This window comes from Pelobates fuscus, chromosome 4 (assembly GCF_036172605.1).
Source record: "Pelobates fuscus isolate aPelFus1 chromosome 4, aPelFus1.pri, whole genome shotgun sequence".
Lineage (NCBI taxonomy): Eukaryota > Metazoa > Chordata > Amphibia > Anura > Pelobatidae > Pelobates > Pelobates fuscus.
In genome coordinates, this window is record NC_086320.1 from 14,837,750 (window position 1) to 14,858,595 (window position 20,846).

Consider the following 20,846-nt stretch of genomic DNA (forward strand, 5'->3'; position numbering starts at 1 on the left):
AGTTAAACAGTTTGCAACATGCTGCTGTGGCAATGACATCCAGGTCAACAAAAAGTTCAAACTAAGCACCCTTCCTTTAAAAGAAGAATCAGCCACTGGAGAATGCAGGCATCGATCCCGCTACCTCTCACATGCAAAGCGAGCGCTCTACCATTTGAGCTAATTCCCCACTTTTCCGCTTTTATCCCGTATAACTTGTGACCCCAGAGGCAGAACCAGAGACAAAAAAATGAAATGCCTTGAAAAGTCAAAGCGCTAGAATGCAGATTTTAAGCCTGCCAAGCTCTTAAACTTTGCGTACCGATAGAATATAGAGCATGATACTGAGAGGATGAAGACCAAAAAAACAAAAGGCAATTGAAAGAAAAATGTAACAGCAGGAACAAGCAATGCCAGATCTCTACGCAAGGACCTCCTCTCCTTAAGAAAAATAAACAATGAAAATGAGGCAAAGAATCCTTCAGGGCAGAACTGAAGCAGCAATCCGAGAAACGCTATTTGAGGGAAATGGGAGAAGAAGTAGTGGGATGAGTGAAATATGGGAATTTACCAAGCCACCAGAACAAAAAAAACAACATGTCCTTTGAGTTGGAATTGAACCAGCGACCAAAGGGGAAAGAAAGAAAATACCATGAAAAGGCAAAGTGCTAGAATGCAGTTTTTGTGGTTGCCAAGGTAAGGCAAGCAAAGGCCAATAAAATTTCTCATTGAGTTTAACTTTTTTACATTTCTAGTTGTGTCTAAGAATTCCTCTTGAATCGTGCATGTTGTTTTTGTCAAATGTGGAAGTATGCAAATAACGAGATGGAGATGGACAATCGATGTAAGCTTGTTGTTCATGTTAGATTTTTTCCAGCATTGCTATAGCAACTAGTTCAAGCAAACGCTTTGAAAAAAAGACTTATTGGAGAATGCGGGCATCGATCCCGCTACCTCTCACATGCTAAGCGAGCGCTCTACCATTTGAGCTAATCCCCCACATGTGTGTCACATCGGCTCTGTGTACCAGTAGAATATAGAACATAATACAAGACGGATGAAGGCAAAAACCAAAAAGGCAACTGTAAGAAAAAAACCAAAGCAAGAACAAGCAATGCCAGGTCTTTATGCCAGAACCTCCTCTCCCCTGAAGAAAAAGAAGCAAAGAAAATGAGGGAAAGCATCCTTCAGAGTAGAACTGAACAAGCAACCTAAGGAATTCTACTTGGGAAAAGTGCACCAATTAACAGCAACAAGAAAAAAAACACATGTCCTTCGAGCCGGAAATGAACCAGCAACCTAAGGATTGCTATCGTATACCAACTACAGTACTCCGCTCTACAAGAAAAAAAAGCACATGTCCTTCGAGCCGGAATTGAACCAGCGACCTAAGGATGGCTACCGTATCCCAACTACAGTCCTCCGCTCTACCAGCTGAGCTATCGAAGGTAATTTGTGAATTTACTCAATGTCAAAGTAGGAAATTTTTGAAGAATCAGGTAAGCAGTTAAACAGTTTGCAACATGCTGCTGTGGCAATGACATCCAGGTCAACAAAAAGTTCAAACTAAGCACCCTTCCTTTAAAAGAAGAATCAGCCACTGGAGAATGCAGGCATCGATCCCGCTACCTCTCACATGCAAAGCGAGCGCTCTACCATTTGAGCTAATTCCCCACTTTTCCGCTTTTATCCCGTATAACTTGTGACCCCAGAGGCAGAACCAGAGACAAAAAAATGAAATGCCTTGAAAAGTCAAAGCGCTAGAATGCAGATTTTAAGCCTGCCAAGCTCTTAAACTTTGCGTACCGATAGAATATAGAGCATGATACTGAGAGGATGAAGACCAAAAAAACAAAAGGCAATTGAAAGAAAAATGTAACAGCAGGAACAAGCAATGCCAGATCTCTACGCAAGGACCTCCTCTCCCCTTAAGAAAAATAAACAATGAAAATGAGGCAAAGAATCCTTCAGGGCAGAACTGAAGCAGCAATCCGAGAAACGCTATTTGAGGGAAATGGGAGAAGAAGTAGTGGGATGAGTGAAATATGGGAATTTACCAAGCCACCAGAACAAAAAAAACAACATGTCCTTTGAGTTGGAATTGAACCAGCGACCAAAGGGGAAAGAAAGAAAATACCATGAAAAGGCAAAGTGCTAGAATGCAGTTTTTGTGGTTGCCAAGGTAAGGCAAGCAAAGGCCAATAAAATTTCTCATTGAGTTCAACTTTTTTACATTTCTAGTTGTGTCTAAGAATTCCTCTTGAATCGTGCATGTTGTTTTTGTCAAATGTGGAAGTATGCAAATAACGAGATGGAGATGGACAATCGATGTAAGCTTGTTGTTCATGTTAGATTTTTTCAAGCATTGCTATAGCAACTAGTTCAAGCAAACGCTTTGAAAAAAAGACTTATTGGAGAATGCGGGCATCGATCCCGCTACCTCTCACATGCTAAGCGAGCGCTCTACCATTTGAGCTAATCCCCCACATGTGTGTCACATCAGCTCTGTGTACCGGTAGAATATAGAACATAATACAAGACGGATGAAGGCAAAAACCAAAAAGGCAACTGTAAGAAAAAAACCAAAGCAAGAACAAGCAATGCCAGGTCTTTATGCCAGAACCTCCTCTCCCCTGAAGAAAAAGAAGCAAAGAAAATGAGGGAAAGCATCCTTCAGAGTAGAACTGAACAAACAACCTATGGAATTCTACTTGGGAAAAGTGCACCAATTAACAGCAACAAGAAAAAAAACACATGTCCTTCGAGCCGGAAATGAACCAGCAACCTAAGGATTGCTATCGTATACCAACTACAGTACTCCGCTCTACAAGAAAAAAAAGCACATGTCCTTCGAGCCGGAATTGAACCAGCGACCTAAGGATTGCTACCGTATCCCAACTACAGTCCTCCGCTCTACCAGCTGAGCTATCGAAGGTAATTTGTGAATTTACTCAATGTCAAAGTAGGAAATTTTTGAAGAATCAGGTAAGCAGTTAAACATTTTGCAACATGCTGCTGTGGCAATGACATCCAGGTCAACAAAAAGTTCAAACTAAGCACCCTTCCTTTAAAAGAAGAATCAGCCACTGGAGAATGCGGGCATCGATCCCACTACCTCTCACATGCAAAGCGAGCGCTCTACCATTTGAGCTAATTCCCCACTTTTCCGCTTTTATCCCGTATAACTTGTGACCCCAGAGGCAGAACCAGAGACAAAAAAATGAAATGCCTTGAAAAGTCAAAGCGCTAGAATGCAGATTTTAAGCCTGCCAAGCTCTTAAACTTTGCGTACCGATAGAATATAGAGCATGATACTGAGAGGATGAAGACCAAAAAAACAAAAGGCAATTGAAAGAAAAATGTAACAGCAGGAACAAGCAATGCCAGATCTCTACGCAAGGACCTCCTCTCCCCTTAAGAAAAATAAACAATGAAAATGAGGCAAAGAATCCTTCAGGGCAGAACTGAAGCAGCAATCCGAGAAACGCTATTTGAGGGAAATGGGAGAAGAAGTAGTGGGATGAGTGAAATATGGGAATTTACCAAGCCACCAGAACAAAAAAAAACAACATGTCCTTTGAGTTGGAATTGAACCAGCGACCAAAGGGGAAAGAAAGAAAATACCATGAAAAGGCAAAGTGCTAGAATGCAGTTTTTGTGGTTGCCAAGGTAAGGCAAGCAAAGGCCAATAAAATTTCTCATTGAGTTCAACTTTTTTACATTTCTAGTTGTGTCTAAGAATTCCTCTTGAATCGTGCATGTTGTTTTTGTCAAATGTGGAAGTATGCAAATAACGAGATGGAGATGGACAATCGATGTAAGCTTGTTGTTCATGTTAGATTTTTTCCAGCATTGCTATAGCAACTAGTTCAAGCAAACGCTTTGAAAAAAAGACTTATTGGAGAATGCGGGCATCGATCCCGCTACCTCTCACATGCTAAGCGAGCGCTCTACCATTTGAGCTAATCCCCCACATGTGTGTCACATCAGCTCTGTGTACCGGTAGAATATAGAACATAATACAAGACGGATGAAGGCAAAAACCAAAAAGGCAACTGTAAGAAAAAAACCAAAGCAAGAACAAGCAATGCCAGGTCTTTATGCCAGAACCTCCTCTCCCCTGAAGAAAAAGAAGCAAAGAAAATGAGGGAAAGCATCCTTCAGAGTAGAACTGAACAAGCAACCTAAGGAATTCTACTTGGGAAAAGTGCACCAATTAACAGCAACAAGAAAAAAAACACATGTCCTTCGAGCCGGAAATGAACCAGCAACCTAAGGATTGCTATCGTATACCAACTACAGTATTCCGCTCTACAAGAAAAAAAAGCACATGTCCTTCGAGCCGGAATTGAACCAGCGACCTAAGGATTGCTACCGTATCCCAACTACAGTCCTCCGCTCTACCAGCTGAGCTATCGAAGGTAATTTGTGAATTTACTCAATGTCAAAGTAGGAAATTTTTGAAGAATCAGGTAAGCAGTTAAACAGTTTGCAACATGCTGCTGTGGCAATGACATCCAGGTCAACAAAAAGTTCAAACTAAGCACCCTTCCTTTAAAAGAAGAATCAGCCACTGGAGAATGCAGGCATCGATCCCGCTACCTCTCACATGCAAAGCGAGCGCTCTACCATTTGAGCTAATTCCCCACTTTTCCGCTTTTATCCCGTATAACTTGTGACCCCAGAGGCAGAACCAGAGACAAAAAAATGAAATGCCTTGAAAAGTCAAAGCGCTAGAATGCAGATTTTAAGCCTGCCAAGCTCTTAAACTTTGCGTACCGATAGAATATAGAGCATGATACTGAGAGGATGAAGACCAAAAAAACAAAAGGCAATTGAAAGAAAAATGTAACAGCAGGAACAAGCAATGCCAGATCTCTACGCAAGGACCTCCTCTCCTTAAGAAAAATAAACAATGAAAATGAGGCAAAGAATCCTTCAGGGCAGAACTGAAGCAGCAATCCGAGAAACGCTATTTGAGGGAAATGGGAGAAGAAGTAGTGGGATGAGTGAAATATGGGAATTTACCAAGCCACCAGAACAAAAAAAACAACATGTCCTTTGAGTTGGAATTGAACCAGCGACCAAAGGGGAAAGAAAGAAAATACCATGAAAAGGCAAAGTGCTAGAATGCAGTTTTTGTGGTTGCCAAGGTAAGGCAAGCAAAGGCCAATAAAATTTCTCATTGAGTTCAACTTTTTTACATTTCTAGTTGTGTCTAAGAATTCCTCTTGAATCGTGCATGTTGTTTTTGTCAAATGTGGAAGTATGCAAATAACGAGATGGAGATGGACAATCGATGTAAGCTTGTTGTTCATGTTAGATTTTTTCCAGCATTGCTATAGCAACTAGTTCAAGCAAACGCTTTGAAAAAAAGACTTATTGGAGAATGCGGGCATCGATCCCGCTACCTCTCACATGCTAAGCGAGCGCTCTACCATTTGAGCTAATCCCCCACATGTGTGTCACATCAGCTCTGTGTACCGGTAGAATATAGAACATAATACAAGACGGATGAAGGCAAAAACCAAAAAGGCAACTGTAAGAAAAAAACCAAAGCAAGAACAAGCAATGCCAGGTCTTTATGCCAGAACCTCCTCTCCCCTGAAGAAAAAGAAGCAAAGAAAATGAGGGAAAGCATCCTTCAGAGTAGAACTGAACAAGCAACCTAAGGAATTCTACTTGGGAAAAGTGCACCAATTAACAGCAACAAGAAAAAAAACACATGTCCTTCGAGCCGGAAATGAACCAGCAACCTAAGGATTGCTATCGTATACCAACTACAGTACTCCGCTCTACAAGAAAAAAAAGCACATGTCCTTCGAGCTGGAATTGAACCAGCGACCTAAGGATTGCTACCGTATCCCAACTACAGTCCTCCGCTCTACCAGCTGAGCTATCGAAGGTAATTTGTGAATTTACTCAATGTCAAAGTAGGAAATTTTTGAAGAATCAGGTAAGCAGTTAAACAGTTTGCAACATGCTGCTGTGGCAATGACATCCAGGTCAACAAAAAGTTCAAACTAAGCACCCTTCCTTTAAAAGAAGAATCAGCCACTGGAGAATGCGGGCATCGATCCCGCGACCTCTCACATGCAAAGCGAGCGCTCTACCATTTGAGCTAATTCCCCACTTTTCCGCTTTTATCCCGTATAACTTGTGACCCCAGAGGCAGAACCAGAGACAAAAAAATGAAATGCCTTGAAAAGTCAAAGCGCTAGAATGCAGATTTTAAGCCTGCCAAGCTCTTAAACTTTGCGTACCGATAGAATATAGAGCATGATACTGAGAGGATGAAGACCAAAAAAACAAAAGGCAATTGAAAGAAAAATGTAACAGCAGGAACAAGCAATGCCAGATCTCTACGCAAGGACCTCCTCTCCCCTTAAGAAAAATAAACAATGAAAATGAGGCAAAGAATCCTTCAGGGCAGAACTGAAGCAGCAATCCGAGAAACGCTATTTGAGGGAAATGGGAGAAGAAGTAGTGGGATGAGTGAAATATGGGAATTTACCAAGCCACCAGAACAAAAAAAACAACATGTCCTTTGAGTTGGAATTGAACCAGCGACCAAAGGGGAAAGAAAGAAAATACCATGAAAAGGCAAAGTGCTAGAATGCAGTTTTTGTGGTTGCCAAGGTAAGGCAAGCAAAGGCCAATAAAATTTCTCATTGAGTTCAACTTTTTTACATTTCTAGTTGTGTCTAAGAATTCCTCTTGAATCGTGCATGTTGTTTTTGTCAAATGTGGAAGTATGCAAATAACGAGATGGAGATGGACAATCGATGTAAGCTTGTTGTTCATGTTAGATTTTTTCCAGCATTGCTATAGCAACTAGTTCAAGCAAACGCTTTGAAAAAAAGACTTATTGGAGAATGCGGGCATCGATCCCGCTACCTCTCACATGCTAAGCGAGCGCTCTACCATTTGAGCTAATCCCCCACATGTGTGTCACATCAGCTCTGTGTACCGGTAGAATATAGAACATAATACAAGACGGATGAAGGCAAAAACCAAAAAGGCAACTGTAAGAAAAAAACCAAAGCAAGAACAAGCAATGCCAGGTCTTTATGCCAGAACCTCCTCTCCCCTGAAGAAAAAGAAGCAAAGAAAATGAGGGAAAGCATCCTTCAGAGTAGAACTGAACAAACAACCTAAGGAATTCTACTTGGGAAAAGTGCACCAATTAACAGCAACAAGAAAAAAAACACATGTCCTTCGAGCCGGAAATGAACCAGCAACCTAAGGATTGGTATCGTATACCAACTACAGTACTCCGCTCTACAAGAAAAAAAAGCACATGTCCTTCGAGCCGGAATTGAACCAGCGACCTAAGGATTGCTACCGTATCCCAACTACAGTCCTCCGCTCTACCAGCTGAGCTATCGAAGGTAATTTGTGAATTTACTCAATGTCAAAGTAGGACATTTTTGAAGAATCAGGTAAGCAGTTAAACAGTTTGCAACATGCTGCTGTGGCAATGACATCCAGGTCAACAAAAAGTTCAAACTAAGCACCCTTCCTTTAAAAGAAGAATCAGCCACTGGAGAATGCGGGCATCGATCCCGCTACCTCTCACATGCAAAGCGAGCGCTCTACCATTTGAGCTAATTCCCCACTTTTCCGCTTTTATCCAGTATAACTTGTGACCCCAGAGGCAGAACCAGAGACAAAAAAATGAAATGCCTTGAAAAGTCAAAGCGCTAGAATGCAGATTTTAAGCCTGCCAAGCTCTTAAACTTTGCGTACCGATAGAATATAGAGCATGATACTGAGAGGATGAAGACCAAAAAAACAAAAGGCAATTGAAAGAAAAATGTAACAGCAGGAACAAGCAATGCCAGATCTCTACGCAAGGACCTCCTCTCCCCTTAAGAAAAATAAACAATGAAAATGAGGCAAAGAATCCTTCAGGGCAGAACTGAAGCAGCAATCCGAGAAACGCTATTTGAGGGAAATGGGAGAAGAAGTAGTGGGATGAGTGAAATATGGGAATTTACCAAGCCACCAGAACAAAAAAAAACAACATGTCCTTTGAGTTGGAATTGAACCAGCGACCAAAGGGGAAAGAAAGAAAATACCATGAAAAGGCAAAGTGCTAGAATGCAGTTTTTGTGGTTGCCAAGGTAAGGCAAGCAAAGGCCAATAAAATTTCTCATTGAGTTCAACTTTTTTACATTTCTAGTTGTGTCTAAGAATTCCTCTTGAATCGTGCATGTTGTTTTTGTCAAATGTGGAAGTATGCAAATAACGAGATGGAGATGGACAATCGATGTAAGCTTGTTGTTCATGTTAGATTTTTTCCAGCATTGCTATAGCAACTAGTTCAAGCAAACGCTTTGAAAAAAAGACTTATTGGAGAATGCGGGCATCGATCCCGCTACCTCTCACATGCTAAGCGAGCGCTCTACCATTTGAGCTAATCCCCCACATGTGTGTCACATCAGCTCTGTGTACCGGTAGAATATAGAACATAATACAAGACGGATGAAGGCAAAAACCAAAAAGGCAACTGTAAGAAAAAAACCAAAGCAAGAACAAGCAATGCCAGGTCTTTATGCCAGAACCTCCTCTCCCCTGAAGAAAAAGAAGCAAAGAAAATGAGGGAAAGCATCCTTCAGAGTAGAACTGAACAAACAACCTAAGGAATTCTACTTGGGAAAAGTGCACCAATTAACAGCAACAAGAAAAAAAACACATGTCCTTCGAGCCGGAAATGAACCAGCAACCTAAGGATTGCTATCGTATACCAACTACAGTACTCCGCTCTACAAGAAAAAAAAGCACATGTCCTTCGAGCCGGAATTGAACCAGCGACCTAAGGATTGCTACCGCATCCCAACTATAGTCCTCCGCTCTACCAGCTGAGCTATCGAAGGTAATTTGCGAATTTACTCAATGTCAAAGTAGGACATTTTTGAAGAATCAGGTAAGCAGTTAAACAGTTTGCAACATGCTGCTGTGGCAATGACATCCAGGTCAACAAAAAGTTCAAACTAAGCACCCTTCCTTTAAAAGAAGAATCAGCCACTGGAGAATGCAGGCATCGATCCCGCTACCTCTCACATGCAAAGCGAGCGCTCTACCATTTGAGCTAATTCCCCACTTTTCCGCTTTTATCCCGTATAACTTGTGACCCCAGAGGCAGAACCAGAGACAAAAAAATGAAATGCCTTGAAAAGTCAAAGCGCTAGAATGCAGATTTTAAGCCTGCCAAGCTCTTAAACTTTGCGTACCGATAGAATATAGAGCATGATACTGAGAGGATGAAGACCAAAAAAACAAAAGGCAATTGAAAGAAAAATGTAACAGCAGGAACAAGCAATGCCAGATCTCTACGCAAGGACCTCCTCTCCTTAAGAAAAATAAACAATGAAAATGAGGCAAAGAATCCTTCAGGGCAGAACTGAAGCAGCAATCCGAGAAACGCTATTTGAGGGAAATGGGAGAAGAAGTAGTGGGATGAGTGAAATATGGGAATTTACCAAGCCACCAGAACAAAAAAAACAACATGTCCTTTGAGTTGGAATTGAACCAGCGACCAAAGGGGAAAGAAAGAAAATACCATGAAAAGGCAAAGTGCTAGAATGCAGTTTTTGTGGTTGCCAAGGTAAGGCAAGCAAAGGCCAATAAAATTTCTCATTGAGTTCAACTTTTTTACATTTCTAGTTGTGTCTAAGAATTCCTCTTGAATCTTGCATGTTGTTTTTGTCAAATGTGGAAGTATGCAAATAACGAGATGGAGATGGACAATCGATGTAAGCTTGTTGTTCATGTTAGATTTTTTCCAGCATTGCTATAGCAACTAGTTCAAGCAAACGCTTTGAAAAAAAGACTTATTGGAGAATGCGGGCATCGATCCCGCTACCTCTCACATGCTAAGCGAGCGCTCTACCATTTGAGCTAATCCCCCACATGTGTGTCACATCAGCTCTGTGTACCGGTAGAATATAGAACATAATACAAGACGGATGAAGGCAAAAACCAAAAAGGCAACTGTAAGAAAAAAACCAAAGCAAGAACAAGCAATGCCAGGTCTTTATGCCAGAACCTCCTCTCCCCTGAAGAAAAAGAAGCAAAGAAAATGAGGGAAAGCATCCTTCAGAGTAGAACTGAACAAACAACCTATGGAATTCTACTTGGGAAAAGTGCACCAATTAACAGCAACAAGAAAAAAAACACATGTCCTTCGAGCCGGAAATGAACCAGCAACCTAAGGATTGCTATTGTATACCAACTACAGTACTCCGCTCTACAAGAAAAAAAAGCACATGTCCTTCGAGCCGGAATTGAACCAGCGACCTAAGGATTGCTACCGTATCCCAACTACAGTCCTCCGCTCTACCAGCTGAGCTATCGAAGGTAATTTGTGAATTTACTCAATGTCAAAGTAGGAAATTTTTGAAGAATCAGGTAAGCAGTTAAACAGTTTGCAACATGCTGCTGTGGCAATGACATCCAGGTCAACAAAAAGTTCAAACTAAGCACCCTTCCTTTAAAAGAAGAATCAGCCACTGGAGAATGCGGGCATCGATCCCACTACCTCTCACATGCAAAGCGAGCGCTCTACCATTTGAGCTAATTCCCCACTTTTCCGCTTTTATCCCGTATAACTTGTGACCCCAGAGGCAGAACCAGAGACAAAAAAATGAAATGCCTTGAAAAGTCAAAGCGCTAGAATGCAGATTTTAAGCCTGCCAAGCTCTTAAACTTTGCGTACCGATAGAATATAGAGCATGATACTGAGAGGATGAAGACCAAAAAAACAAAAGGCAATTGAAAGAAAAATGTAACAGCAGGAACAAGCAATGCCAGATCTCTACGCAAGGACCTCCTCTCCCCTTAAGAAAAATAAACAATGAAAATGAGGCAAAGAATCCTTCAGGGCAGAACTGAAGCAGCAATCCGAGAAACGCTATTTGAGGGAAGTGGGAGAAGAAGTAGTGGGATGAGTGAAATATGGGAATTTACCAAGCCACCAGAACAAAAAAAACAACATGTCCTTTGAGTTGGAATTGAACCAGCGACCAAAGGGGAAAGAAAGAAAATACCATGAAAAGGCAAAGTGCTAGAATGCAGTTTTTGTGGTTGCCAAGGTAAGGCAAGCAAAGGCCAATAAAATTTCTCATTGAGTTCAACTTTTTTACATTTCTAGTTGTGTCTAAGAATTCCTCTTGAATCGTGCATGTTGTTTTTGTCAAATGTGGAAGTATGCAAATAACGAGATGGAGATGGACAATCGATGTAAGCTTGTTGTTCATGTTAGATTTTTTCCAGCATTGCTATAGCAACTAGTTCAAGCAAACGCTTTGAAAAAAAGACTTATTGGAGAATGCGGGCATCGATCCCGCTACCTCTCACATGCTAAGCGAGCGCTCTACCATTTGAGCTAATCCCCCACATGTGTGTCACATCAGCTCTGTGTACCGGTAGAATATAGAACATAATACAAGACGGATGAAGGCAAAAACCAAAAAGGCAACTGTAAGAAAAAAACCAAAGCAAGAACAAGCAATGCCAGGTCTTTATGCCAGAACCTCCTCTCCCCTGAAGAAAAAGAAGCAAAGAAAATGAGGGAAAGCATCCTTCCGAGTAGAACTGAACAAGCAACCTAAGGAATTCTACTTGGGAAAAGTGCACCAATTAACAGCAACAAGAAAAAAAACACATGTCCTTCGAGCCGGAAATGAACCAGCAACCTAAGGATTGCTATCGTATACCAACTACAGTACTCCGCTCTACAAGAAAAAAAAGCACATGTCCTTCGAGCCGGAATTGAACCAGCGACCTAAGGATTGCTACCGTATCCCAACTACAGTCCTCCGCTCTACCAGCTGAGCTATCGAAGGTAATTTGTGAATTTACTCAATGTCAAAGTAGGAAATTTTTGAAGAATCAGGTAAGCAGTTAAACAGTTTGCAACATGCTGCTGTGGCAATGACATCCAGGTCAACAAAAAGTTCAAACTAAGCACCCTTCCTTTAAAAGAAGAATCAGCCACTGGAGAATGCAGGCATCGATCCCGCTACCTCTCACATGCAAAGCGAGCGCTCTACCATTTGAGCTAATTCCCCACTTTTCCGCTTTTATCCCGTATAACTTGTGACCCCAGAGGCAGAACCAGAGACAAAAAAATGAAATGCCTTGAAAAGTCAAAGCGCTAGAATGCAGATTTTAAGCCTGCCAAGCTCTTAAACTTTGCGTACCGATAGAATATAGAGCATGATACTGAGAGGATGAAGACCAAAAAAACAAAAGGCAATTGAAAGAAAAATGTAACAGCAGGAACAAGCAATGCCAGATCTCTACGCAAGGACCTCCTCTCCCCTTAAGAAAAATAAACAATGAAAATGAGGCAAAGAATCCTTCAGGGCAGAACTGAAGCAGCAATCCGAGAAACGCTATTTGAGGGAAATGGGAGAAGAAGTAGTGGGATGAGTGAAATATGGGAATTTACCAAGCCACCAGAACAAAAAAAAACAACATGTCCTTTGAGTTGGAATTGAACCAGCGACCAAAGGGGAAAGAAAGAAAATACCATGAAAAGGCAAAGTGCTAGAATGCAGTTTTTGTGGTTGCCAAGGTAAGGCAAGCAAAGGCCAATAAAATTTCTCATTGAGTTCAACTTTTTTACATTTCTAGTTGTGTCTAAGAATTCCTCTTGAATCGTGCATGTTGTTTTTGTCAAATGTGGAAGTATGCAAATAACGAGATGGAGATGGACAATCGATGTAAGCTTGTTGTTCATGTTAGATTTTTTCCAGCATTGCTATAGCAACTAGTTCAAGCAAACGCTTTGAAAAAAAGACTTATTGGAGAATGCGGGCATCGATCCCGCTACCTCTCACATGCTAAGCGAGCGCTCTACCATTTGAGCTAATCCCCCACATGTGTGTCACATCAGCTCTGTGTACCGGTAGAATATAGAACATAATACAAGACGGATGAAGGCAAAAACCAAAAAGGCAACTGTAAGAAAAAAACCAAAGCAAGAACAAGCAATGCCAGGTCTTTATGCCAGAACCTCCTCTCCCCTGAAGAAAAAGAAGCAAAGAAAATGAGGGAAAGCATCCTTCAGAGTAGAACTGAACAAACAACCTAAGGAATTCTACTTGGGAAAAGTGCACCAATTAACAGCAACAAGAAAAAAAACACATGTCCTTCGAGCCGGAAATGAACCAGCAACCTAAGGATTGCTATCGTATACCAACTACAGTACTCCGCTCTACAAGAAAAAAAACACATGTCCTTCGAGCCGGAATTGAACCAGCGACCTAAGGATTGCTACCGTATCCCAACTACAGTCCTCCGCTCTACCAGCTGAGCTATCGAAGGTAATTTGTGAATTTACTCAATGTCAAAGTAGGAAATTTTTGAAGAATCAGGTAAGCAGTTAAACAGTTTGCAACATGCTGCTGTGGCAATGACATCCAGGTCAACAAAAAGTTCAAACTAAGCACCCTTCCTTTAAAAGAAGAATCAGCCACTGGAGAATGCGGGCATCGATCGCGCTACCTCTCACATGCAAAGCGAGCGCTCTACCATTTGAGCTAATTCCCCACTTTTCCGCTTTCATCCCGTATAACTTGTGACCCCAGAGGCAGAACCAGAGACAAAAAAATGAAATGCCTTGAAAAGTCAAAGCGCTAGAATGCAGATTTTAAGCCTGCCAAGCTCTTAAACTTTGCGTACCGATAGAATATAGAGCATGATACTGAGAGGATGAAGACCAAAAAAACAAAAGGCAATTGAAAGAAAAATGTAACAGCAGGAACAAGCAATGCCAGATCTCTACGCAAGGACCTCCTCTCCCCTTAAGAAAAATAAACAATGAAAATGAGGCAAAGAATCCTTCAGGGCAGAACTGAAGCAGCAATCCGAGAAACGCTATTTGAGGGAAATGGGAGAAGAAGTAGTGGGATGAGTGAAATATGGGAATTTACCAAGCCACCAGAACAAAAAAAAACAACATGTCCTTTGAGTTGGAATTGAACCAGCGACCAAAGGGGAAAGAAAGAAAATACCATGAAAAGGCAAAGTGCTAGAATGCAGTTTTTGTGGTTGCCAAGGTAAGGCAAGCAAAGGCCAATAAAATTTCTCATTGAGTTCAACTTTTTTACATTTCTAGTTGTGTCTAAGAATTCCTCTTGAATCGTGCATGTTGTTTTTGTCAAATGTGGAAGTATGCAAATAACGAGATGGAGATGGACAATCGATGTAAGCTTGTTGTTCATGTTAGATTTTTTCCAGCATTGCTATAGCAACTAGTTCAAGCAAACGCTTTGAAAAAAAGACTTATTGGAGATTGCGGGCATCAATCCCGCTACCTCTCACATGCTAAGTGAGCGCTCTACCATTTGAGCTAATCCCCCACATGTGTGTCACATCAGCTCTGTGTACCGGTAGAATATAGAACATAATACAAGACGGATGAAGGCAAAAACCAAAAAGGCAACTGTAAGAAAAAAACCAAAGCAAGAACAAGCAATGCCAGGTCTTTATGCCAGAACCTCCTCTCCCCTGAAGAAAAAGAAGCAAAGAAAATGAGGGAAAGCATCCTTCAGAGTAGAACTGAACAAACAACCTAAGGAATTCTACTTGGGAAAAGTGCACCAATTAACAGCAACAAGAAAAAAAACACATGTCCTTCGAGCCGGAAATGAACCAGCAACCTAAGGATTGCTATCGTATACCAACTACAGTACTCCGCTCTACAAGAAAAAAAAGCACATGTCCTTCGAGCCGGAATTGAACCAGCGACCTAAGGATTGCTACCGTATCCCAACTACAGTCCTCCGCTCTACCAGCTGAGCTATCGAAGGTAATTTGTGAATTCACTCAATGTCAAAGTAGGAAATTTTTGAAGAATCAGGTAAGCAGTTAAACCGTTTGCAACATGCTGATGTGGCAATGACATCCAGGTCAACAAAAAGTTCAAACTAAGCACCCTTCCTTTAAAAGAAGAATCAGCCACTGGAGAATGCGGGCATCGATCCCGCTACCTCTCACATGCAAAGCGAGTGCTCTACCATTTGGGCTAATCCCCCACTTTTCCGCTCTCATGCCGTATAGCTTGTGACCCCCAGAGGCAGAACCAGAGACAAAAAAAGGAAATGCCTTGAAAAGTCAAAGCGCTAGAATGCAGATTTTAAGCCTGCCAAGCTCTTAAACTTTGCGTACCGATAGAATAGAGAGCATGATACTGAGTGGATGAAGACCAAAAAAAACAAAAGGCAATTGAAAGAAAAATGTAACAGCAGGAACAAGCAATGCCAGATCTCTACGCAAGGACCTCCTCTCCCCTTAAGAAAAATAAACAATGAAAATGAGGCAAAGAATCTTTCAGGGCAGAACTGAAGCAGCAATCCGAGAAACGCTATTTGAGGGAAATGGGAGAAGAAGTAGTGGGATGAGTGAAATATGGGAATTTACCAAGCCACCAGAACAAAAAAAACAACATGTCCTTTGAGTTGGAATTGAACCAGCGACCAAAGGGGAAAGAAAGAAAATACCATGAAAAGGCAAAGTGCTAGAATGCAGTTTTTGTGGTTGCCAAGGTAAGGCAAGCAAAGGCCAATAAAATTTCTCATTCAGTTCAATTTTTTTACATTTCTAGTTGTGTCTAAGAATTCCTCTTGAATCGTTCATGTTGTTTTTGTCAAATGTGGAAGTATGCAAATAACGAGATGGAGATGGACAATCGATGTAAGCTTGTTGTTCATGTTAGATTTTTTTCCAGCATTGCTATAGCAACTAGTTCAAGCAAATGCTTTGAAAAAGAGACTTATTGGAGGATGCGGGCATCGATCCCGCTACCTCTCACATGCTAAGCGAGCGCTCTACCATTTGAGCTAATCCCCCACATGTGTGCCACATCAGCTCTGTGTACCAGTAGAATATAGAACATAATACAAGACGGATGAAGGCAAAAACCAAAAAGGCAACTGTAAGAAAAAAACCAAAGCAAGAACAAGCAATGCCAGGTCTTTATGCCAGAACCTCCTCTCCCCTGAAGAAAAAGAAGCAAAGAAAATGAGGGAAAGCATCCTTCCGAGTTGAACTGAACAAGCAACCTAAGGAATTCTACTTGGGAAAAGTGCACCAATTAACAGCAACAAGAAAAAAAACACATGTCCTTCGAGCCGGAAATGAACCAGCAACCTAAGGATTGCTATCGTATACCAACTACAGTACTCCGCTCTACAAGAAAAAAAAGCACATGTCCTTCGAGCCGGAATTGAACCAGCGACCTAAGGATTGCTACCGTATCCCTTAAACTTTGCGTACCGATAGAATATAGAGCATGATACTGAGTGGATGAAGACCAAAAAAAAAAAAGGCAATTGAAAGAAAAATATAACAGCAGGAACAAGCAATGCCAGATCTCTACGCAAGGACCTCCTCTCCCCTTAAGAAAACTAAACAATGAAAATGAGGCAAAGAATCCTTCAGGGCAGAACTGAAGCAGCAATCCGAGAAACGCTATTTGAGGGAAATGGGAGAAGAAGTAGTGGGATGAGTGAAATATGGGAATTTACCAAGCCACCAGAACAAAAAAAAACAACATGTCCTTTGAGTTGGAATTGAACCAGCGACCAAAGGGGATAGAAAGAAAATACCATGAAAAGGCAAAGTGCTAGAATGCAGTTTTTGTGGTTGCCAAGGTAAGGCAAGCAAAGGCCAGCAAAGGCCAATAAAATTTCTCATTGAGTTCAACTTTTTTACATTTCTAGTTGTGTCTAAGAATTCCTCTTGAATCGTGCATGTAATTTTTGTCAAATGTGGAAGTATGCAAATAACGAGATGGAGATGGACAATCGATGTAAGCTTGTTGTTCATGTTAGATTTTTTTCCAGCATTGCTATAGCAACTAGTTCAAGGAAACGCTTTGAAAAAAAGACTAATTGGAGGATGCGGGCATCGATCCCGCTACCTCTCACATGCTAAGCGAGCGATCTACCATTTCAGCTAATCCCCCACATGTGTGCCACATCAGCTCTGTGTACCGGTAGAATATAGAACATAATACAAGACGGATGAAGGCAAAAAACAAAAAGGCAACTGTAAGAAAAAAACCAAAGCAAGATCAAGCAATGCCAGGTCTTTATGCCAGAACCTCCTCTCCCCTGAAGAAAAAGAAGCAAAGAAAATGAGGGAAAGCATCCTTCAGAGTAGAACTGAACAAGCAACCTAAGGAATTCTACTTGGGAAAAGTGCACCAATTAACAGCAACAAGAAAAAAAACACATGTCCTTCGAGCCGGAAATGAACCAGCAACCTAAGGATTTCTATCTTATACCAACTACAGTACTCCGCTCTACAAGAAAAAAAAACACATGTCCTTCGAGCCGGAATTGAACCAGCGACCTAAGGATTGCTATCGTATACCAACTACAGTACTCCGCTCTACAAGAAAAAAAAGCACATGTCCTTCGAGCCGGAATTGAACCAGCAACCTAAGGATTGCTACCGTATCCCAACTACAGTCCTCCGCTCTACCAGCTGAGCTATCGAAGGTAATTTGTGAATTTACTCAATGTCAAAGTAGGAAATTTTTGAAGAATCAGGTAAGCAGTTAAACCGTTTGCAACATGCTGCTGTGGCAATGACATCCAGGTCAACAAAAAGTTCAAACTAAGCACCCTTCCTTTAAAAGAAGAATCAGCCACTGGAGAATGCGGGCATCGATCCCGCTACCTCTCACATGCAAAGCGAGTGCTCTACCATTTGAGCTAATCCCCCACTTTTCCGCTCTCATGCCGTATAGCTTGTGACCCCAGAGGCAGAACCAGAGACAAAAAAAGGAAATGCCTTGAAAAGTCAAAGCGCTAGAATGCAGATTTTAAGCCTGCCAAGCTCTTAAACTTTGCGTACCGATAGAATATAGAGCATGATACTGAGTGGATGAAGACCAAAAAAAACAAAAGGCAATTGAAAGAAAAATGTAACAGCAGGAACAAGCAATGCCAGATCTCTACGCAAGGACCTCCTCTCCCCTTAAGAAAAATAAACAATGAAAATGAGGCAAAGAATCTTTCAGGGCAGAACTGATGCAGCAATCCGAGAAACGCTATTTGAGGGAAATGGGAGAAGAAGTAGTGGGATGAGTGAAATATGGGAATTTACCAAGCCACCAGAACAAAAAAAACAACATGTCCTTTGAGTTGGAATTGAACCAGCGACCAAAGGGGAAAGAAAGAAAATACCATGAAAAGGCAAAGTGCTAGAATGCAGTTTTTGTGGTTGCCAAGGAAAGGCAAGCAAAGGCCAATAAAATTTCTCATTGAGTTCAACTTTTTTACATTTCTAGTTGTGTCTAAGAATTCCTCTTGAATCGTGCATGTTGTTTTTGTCAAATGTGGAAGTATGCAAATAACGAGATGGAGATGGACAATCGATGTAAGCTTGTTGTTCATGTTAGATTTTTTCCAGCATTGCTATAGCAACTAGTTCAAGCAAACGCTTTGAAAAAAAGACTTATTGGAGAATGCGGGCATCGATCCCGCTACCTCTCACATGCTAAGCGAGCGCTCTACCATTTGAGCTAATCCCCCACATGTGTGTCACATCAGCTCTGTGTACCGGTAGAATATAGAACATAATACAAGACGGATGAAGGCAAAAACCAAAAAGGCAACTGTAAGAAAAAAACCAAAGCAAGAACAAGCAATGCCAGGTCTTTATGCCAGAACCTCCTCTCCCCTGAAGAAAAAGAAGCAAAGAAAATGAGGGAAAGCATCCTTCAGAGTAGAACTGAACAAGCAACCTAAGGAATTCTACTTGGGAAAAGTGCACCAATTAACAGCAACAAGAAAAAAAACACATGTCCTTCGAGCCGGAAATGAACCAGCAACCTATGGATTGCTATCGTATCCCAACTACAGTCCTCCGCTCTACCAGCTGAGCTATCGAAGGTAATTTGTGAATTTACTCAATGTCAAAGTAGGAAATTTTTGAAGAATCAGGTAAGCAGTTAAACAGTTTGCAACATGCTGCTGTGGCAATGACATCCAGGTCAACAAAAAGTTCAAACTAAGCACCCTTCCTTTAAAAGAAGAATCAGCCACTGGAGAATGCGGGCATCGATCCCGCTACCTCTCACATGCAAAGCGAGCGCTCTACCATTTGAGCTAATTCCCCACTTTTCCGCTTTTATCCCGTATAACTTGTGACCCCAGAGGCAGAACCAGAGACAAAAAAATGAAATGCCTTGAAAAGTCAAAGCGCTAGAATGCAGATTTTAAGCCTGCCAAGCTCTTAAACTTTGCGTACCGATAGAATATAGAGCATGATACTGAGAGGATGAAGACCAAAAAAACAAAAGGTAATTGAAAGAAAAATGTAACAGCAGGAACAAGCAATGCCAGATCTCTACGCAAGGACCTCCTCTCCCCTTAAGAAAAATAAACAATGAAAATGAGGCAAAGAATCCTTCAGGGCAGAACTGAAGCAGCAATCCGAGAAACGCTATTTGAGGGAAATGGGAGAAGAAGTAGTGGGATGAGTGAAATATGGGAATTTACCAAGCCACCAGAACAAAAAAAACAACATGTCCTTTGAGTTGGAATTGAACCAGCGACCAAAGGGGAAAGAAAGAAAATACCATGAAAAGGCAAAGTGCTAGAATGCAGTTTTTGTGGTTGCCAAGGTGAGGCAAGCAAAGGCCAATAAAATTTCTCATTGAGTTCAACTTTTTTACATTTCTAGTTGTGTCTAAGAATTCCTCTTGAATCGTGCATGTTGTTTTTGTCAAATGTGGAAGTATGCAAATAACGAGATGGAGATGGACAATCGATGTAAGCTTGTTGTTCATGTTAGATTTTTTCCAGCATTGCTATAGCAACTAGTTCAAGCAAACGCTTTGAAAAAAAGACTTATTGGAGAATGCGGGCATCGATCCCGCTACCTCTCACATGCTAAGCGAGCGCTCTACCATTTGAGCTAATCGCCCACATGTGTGTCACATCAGCTCTGTGTACCGGTAGAATATAGAACATAATACAAGACGGATGAAGGCAAAAACCAAAAAGGCAACTGTAAGAAAAAAACCAAAGCAAGAACAAGCAATGCCAGGTCTTTATGCCAGAACCTCCTCTCCCCTGAAGAAAAAGAAGCAAAGAAAATGAGGGAAAGCATCCTTCCGAGTAGAACTGAACAAGCAACCTAAGGAATTCTACTTGGGAAAAGTGCACCAATTAACAGCAACAAGAAAAAAAACACATGTCCTTCGAGCCGGAAATGAACCAGCAACCTAAGGATTGCTATCGTATACCAACTACAGTACTCCGCTCTACAAGAAAAAAAAGCACATGTCCTTCGAGCCGGAATTGAACCAGCGACCTAAGGATTGCTACCGTATCCCTTAAACTTTGCGTACCGATAGAATATAGAGCATGATACTGAGTGGATGAAGACCAAAAAAAAAAAAGGCAATTGAAAGAAAAATATAACAGCAGGAACAAGCAATGCCAGATCTCTACGCAAGGACCTCCTCTCCCCTTAAGAAAACTAAACAATGAAAATGAGGCAAAGAATCCTTCAGGGCAGAACTGAAGCAGCAATCCGAGAAACGCTATTTGAGGGAAATGGGAGAAGAAGTAGTGGGATGAGTGAAATATGGGAATTTACCAAGCCACCAGAACAAAAAAAAACAACATGTCCTTTGAGTTGGAATTGAACCAGCGACCAAAGGGGATAGAAAGAAAATACCATGAAAAGGCAAAGTGCTAGAATGCAGTTTTTGTGGTTGCCAAGGTAAGGCAAGCAAAGGCCAGCAAAGGCCAATAAAATTTCTCATTGAGTTCAACTTTTTTACATTTCTAGTTGTGTCTAAGAATTCCTCTTGAATCGTGCATGTAATTTTTGTC

General features: G+C 41.4%; 11 non-coding genes across 11 annotated transcripts; all 11 read right to left on the reverse strand.

Moving 5' to 3' along the window:
- Window positions 1–1,339: 1,339 nt before the first annotated feature.
- TRNAY-GUA (transfer RNA tyrosine (anticodon GUA)) lies at window positions 1,340–1,428 on the reverse strand. The gene is given in 2 exon segments: window positions 1,340–1,375; window positions 1,392–1,428. It is a non-coding gene; the product is annotated as a tRNA-Tyr (tRNA).
- Window positions 1,429–2,825: 1,397 nt separating this feature from the next.
- Window positions 2,826–2,914, reverse strand: TRNAY-GUA (transfer RNA tyrosine (anticodon GUA)). Its single transcript is given in 2 exon segments — window positions 2,826–2,861; window positions 2,878–2,914. It is a non-coding gene; the product is annotated as a tRNA-Tyr (tRNA).
- A 1,398-nt stretch (window positions 2,915–4,312) lies between these two features.
- On the reverse strand, window positions 4,313–4,401 carry TRNAY-GUA (transfer RNA tyrosine (anticodon GUA)). Its single transcript is given in 2 exon segments — window positions 4,313–4,348; window positions 4,365–4,401. It is a non-coding gene; the product is annotated as a tRNA-Tyr (tRNA).
- Window positions 4,402–5,796: 1,395 nt separating this feature from the next.
- On the reverse strand, window positions 5,797–5,885 carry TRNAY-GUA (transfer RNA tyrosine (anticodon GUA)). The gene is given in 2 exon segments: window positions 5,797–5,832; window positions 5,849–5,885. It is a non-coding gene; the product is annotated as a tRNA-Tyr (tRNA).
- Window positions 5,886–7,282: 1,397 nt separating this feature from the next.
- On the reverse strand, window positions 7,283–7,371 carry TRNAY-GUA (transfer RNA tyrosine (anticodon GUA)). Its single transcript is given in 2 exon segments — window positions 7,283–7,318; window positions 7,335–7,371. It is a non-coding gene; the product is annotated as a tRNA-Tyr (tRNA).
- Window positions 7,372–8,769: 1,398 nt separating this feature from the next.
- On the reverse strand, window positions 8,770–8,858 carry TRNAY-AUA (transfer RNA tyrosine (anticodon AUA)). Its single transcript is given in 2 exon segments — window positions 8,770–8,805; window positions 8,822–8,858. It is a non-coding gene; the product is annotated as a tRNA-Tyr (tRNA).
- Window positions 8,859–10,253: 1,395 nt separating this feature from the next.
- Window positions 10,254–10,342, reverse strand: TRNAY-GUA (transfer RNA tyrosine (anticodon GUA)). Its single transcript is given in 2 exon segments — window positions 10,254–10,289; window positions 10,306–10,342. It is a non-coding gene; the product is annotated as a tRNA-Tyr (tRNA).
- A 1,397-nt stretch (window positions 10,343–11,739) lies between these two features.
- Window positions 11,740–11,828, reverse strand: TRNAY-GUA (transfer RNA tyrosine (anticodon GUA)). Its single transcript is given in 2 exon segments — window positions 11,740–11,775; window positions 11,792–11,828. It is a non-coding gene; the product is annotated as a tRNA-Tyr (tRNA).
- A 1,397-nt stretch (window positions 11,829–13,225) lies between these two features.
- Window positions 13,226–13,314, reverse strand: TRNAY-GUA (transfer RNA tyrosine (anticodon GUA)). The gene is given in 2 exon segments: window positions 13,226–13,261; window positions 13,278–13,314. It is a non-coding gene; the product is annotated as a tRNA-Tyr (tRNA).
- Window positions 13,315–14,712: 1,398 nt separating this feature from the next.
- On the reverse strand, window positions 14,713–14,801 carry TRNAY-GUA (transfer RNA tyrosine (anticodon GUA)). Its single transcript is given in 2 exon segments — window positions 14,713–14,748; window positions 14,765–14,801. It is a non-coding gene; the product is annotated as a tRNA-Tyr (tRNA).
- Window positions 14,802–15,767: 966 nt separating this feature from the next.
- Window positions 15,768–15,840, reverse strand: TRNAA-AGC (transfer RNA alanine (anticodon AGC)). Its single transcript has one exon. It is a non-coding gene; the product is annotated as a tRNA-Ala (tRNA).
- Between the last annotated feature and the right edge of the window lie 5,006 nt (window positions 15,841–20,846).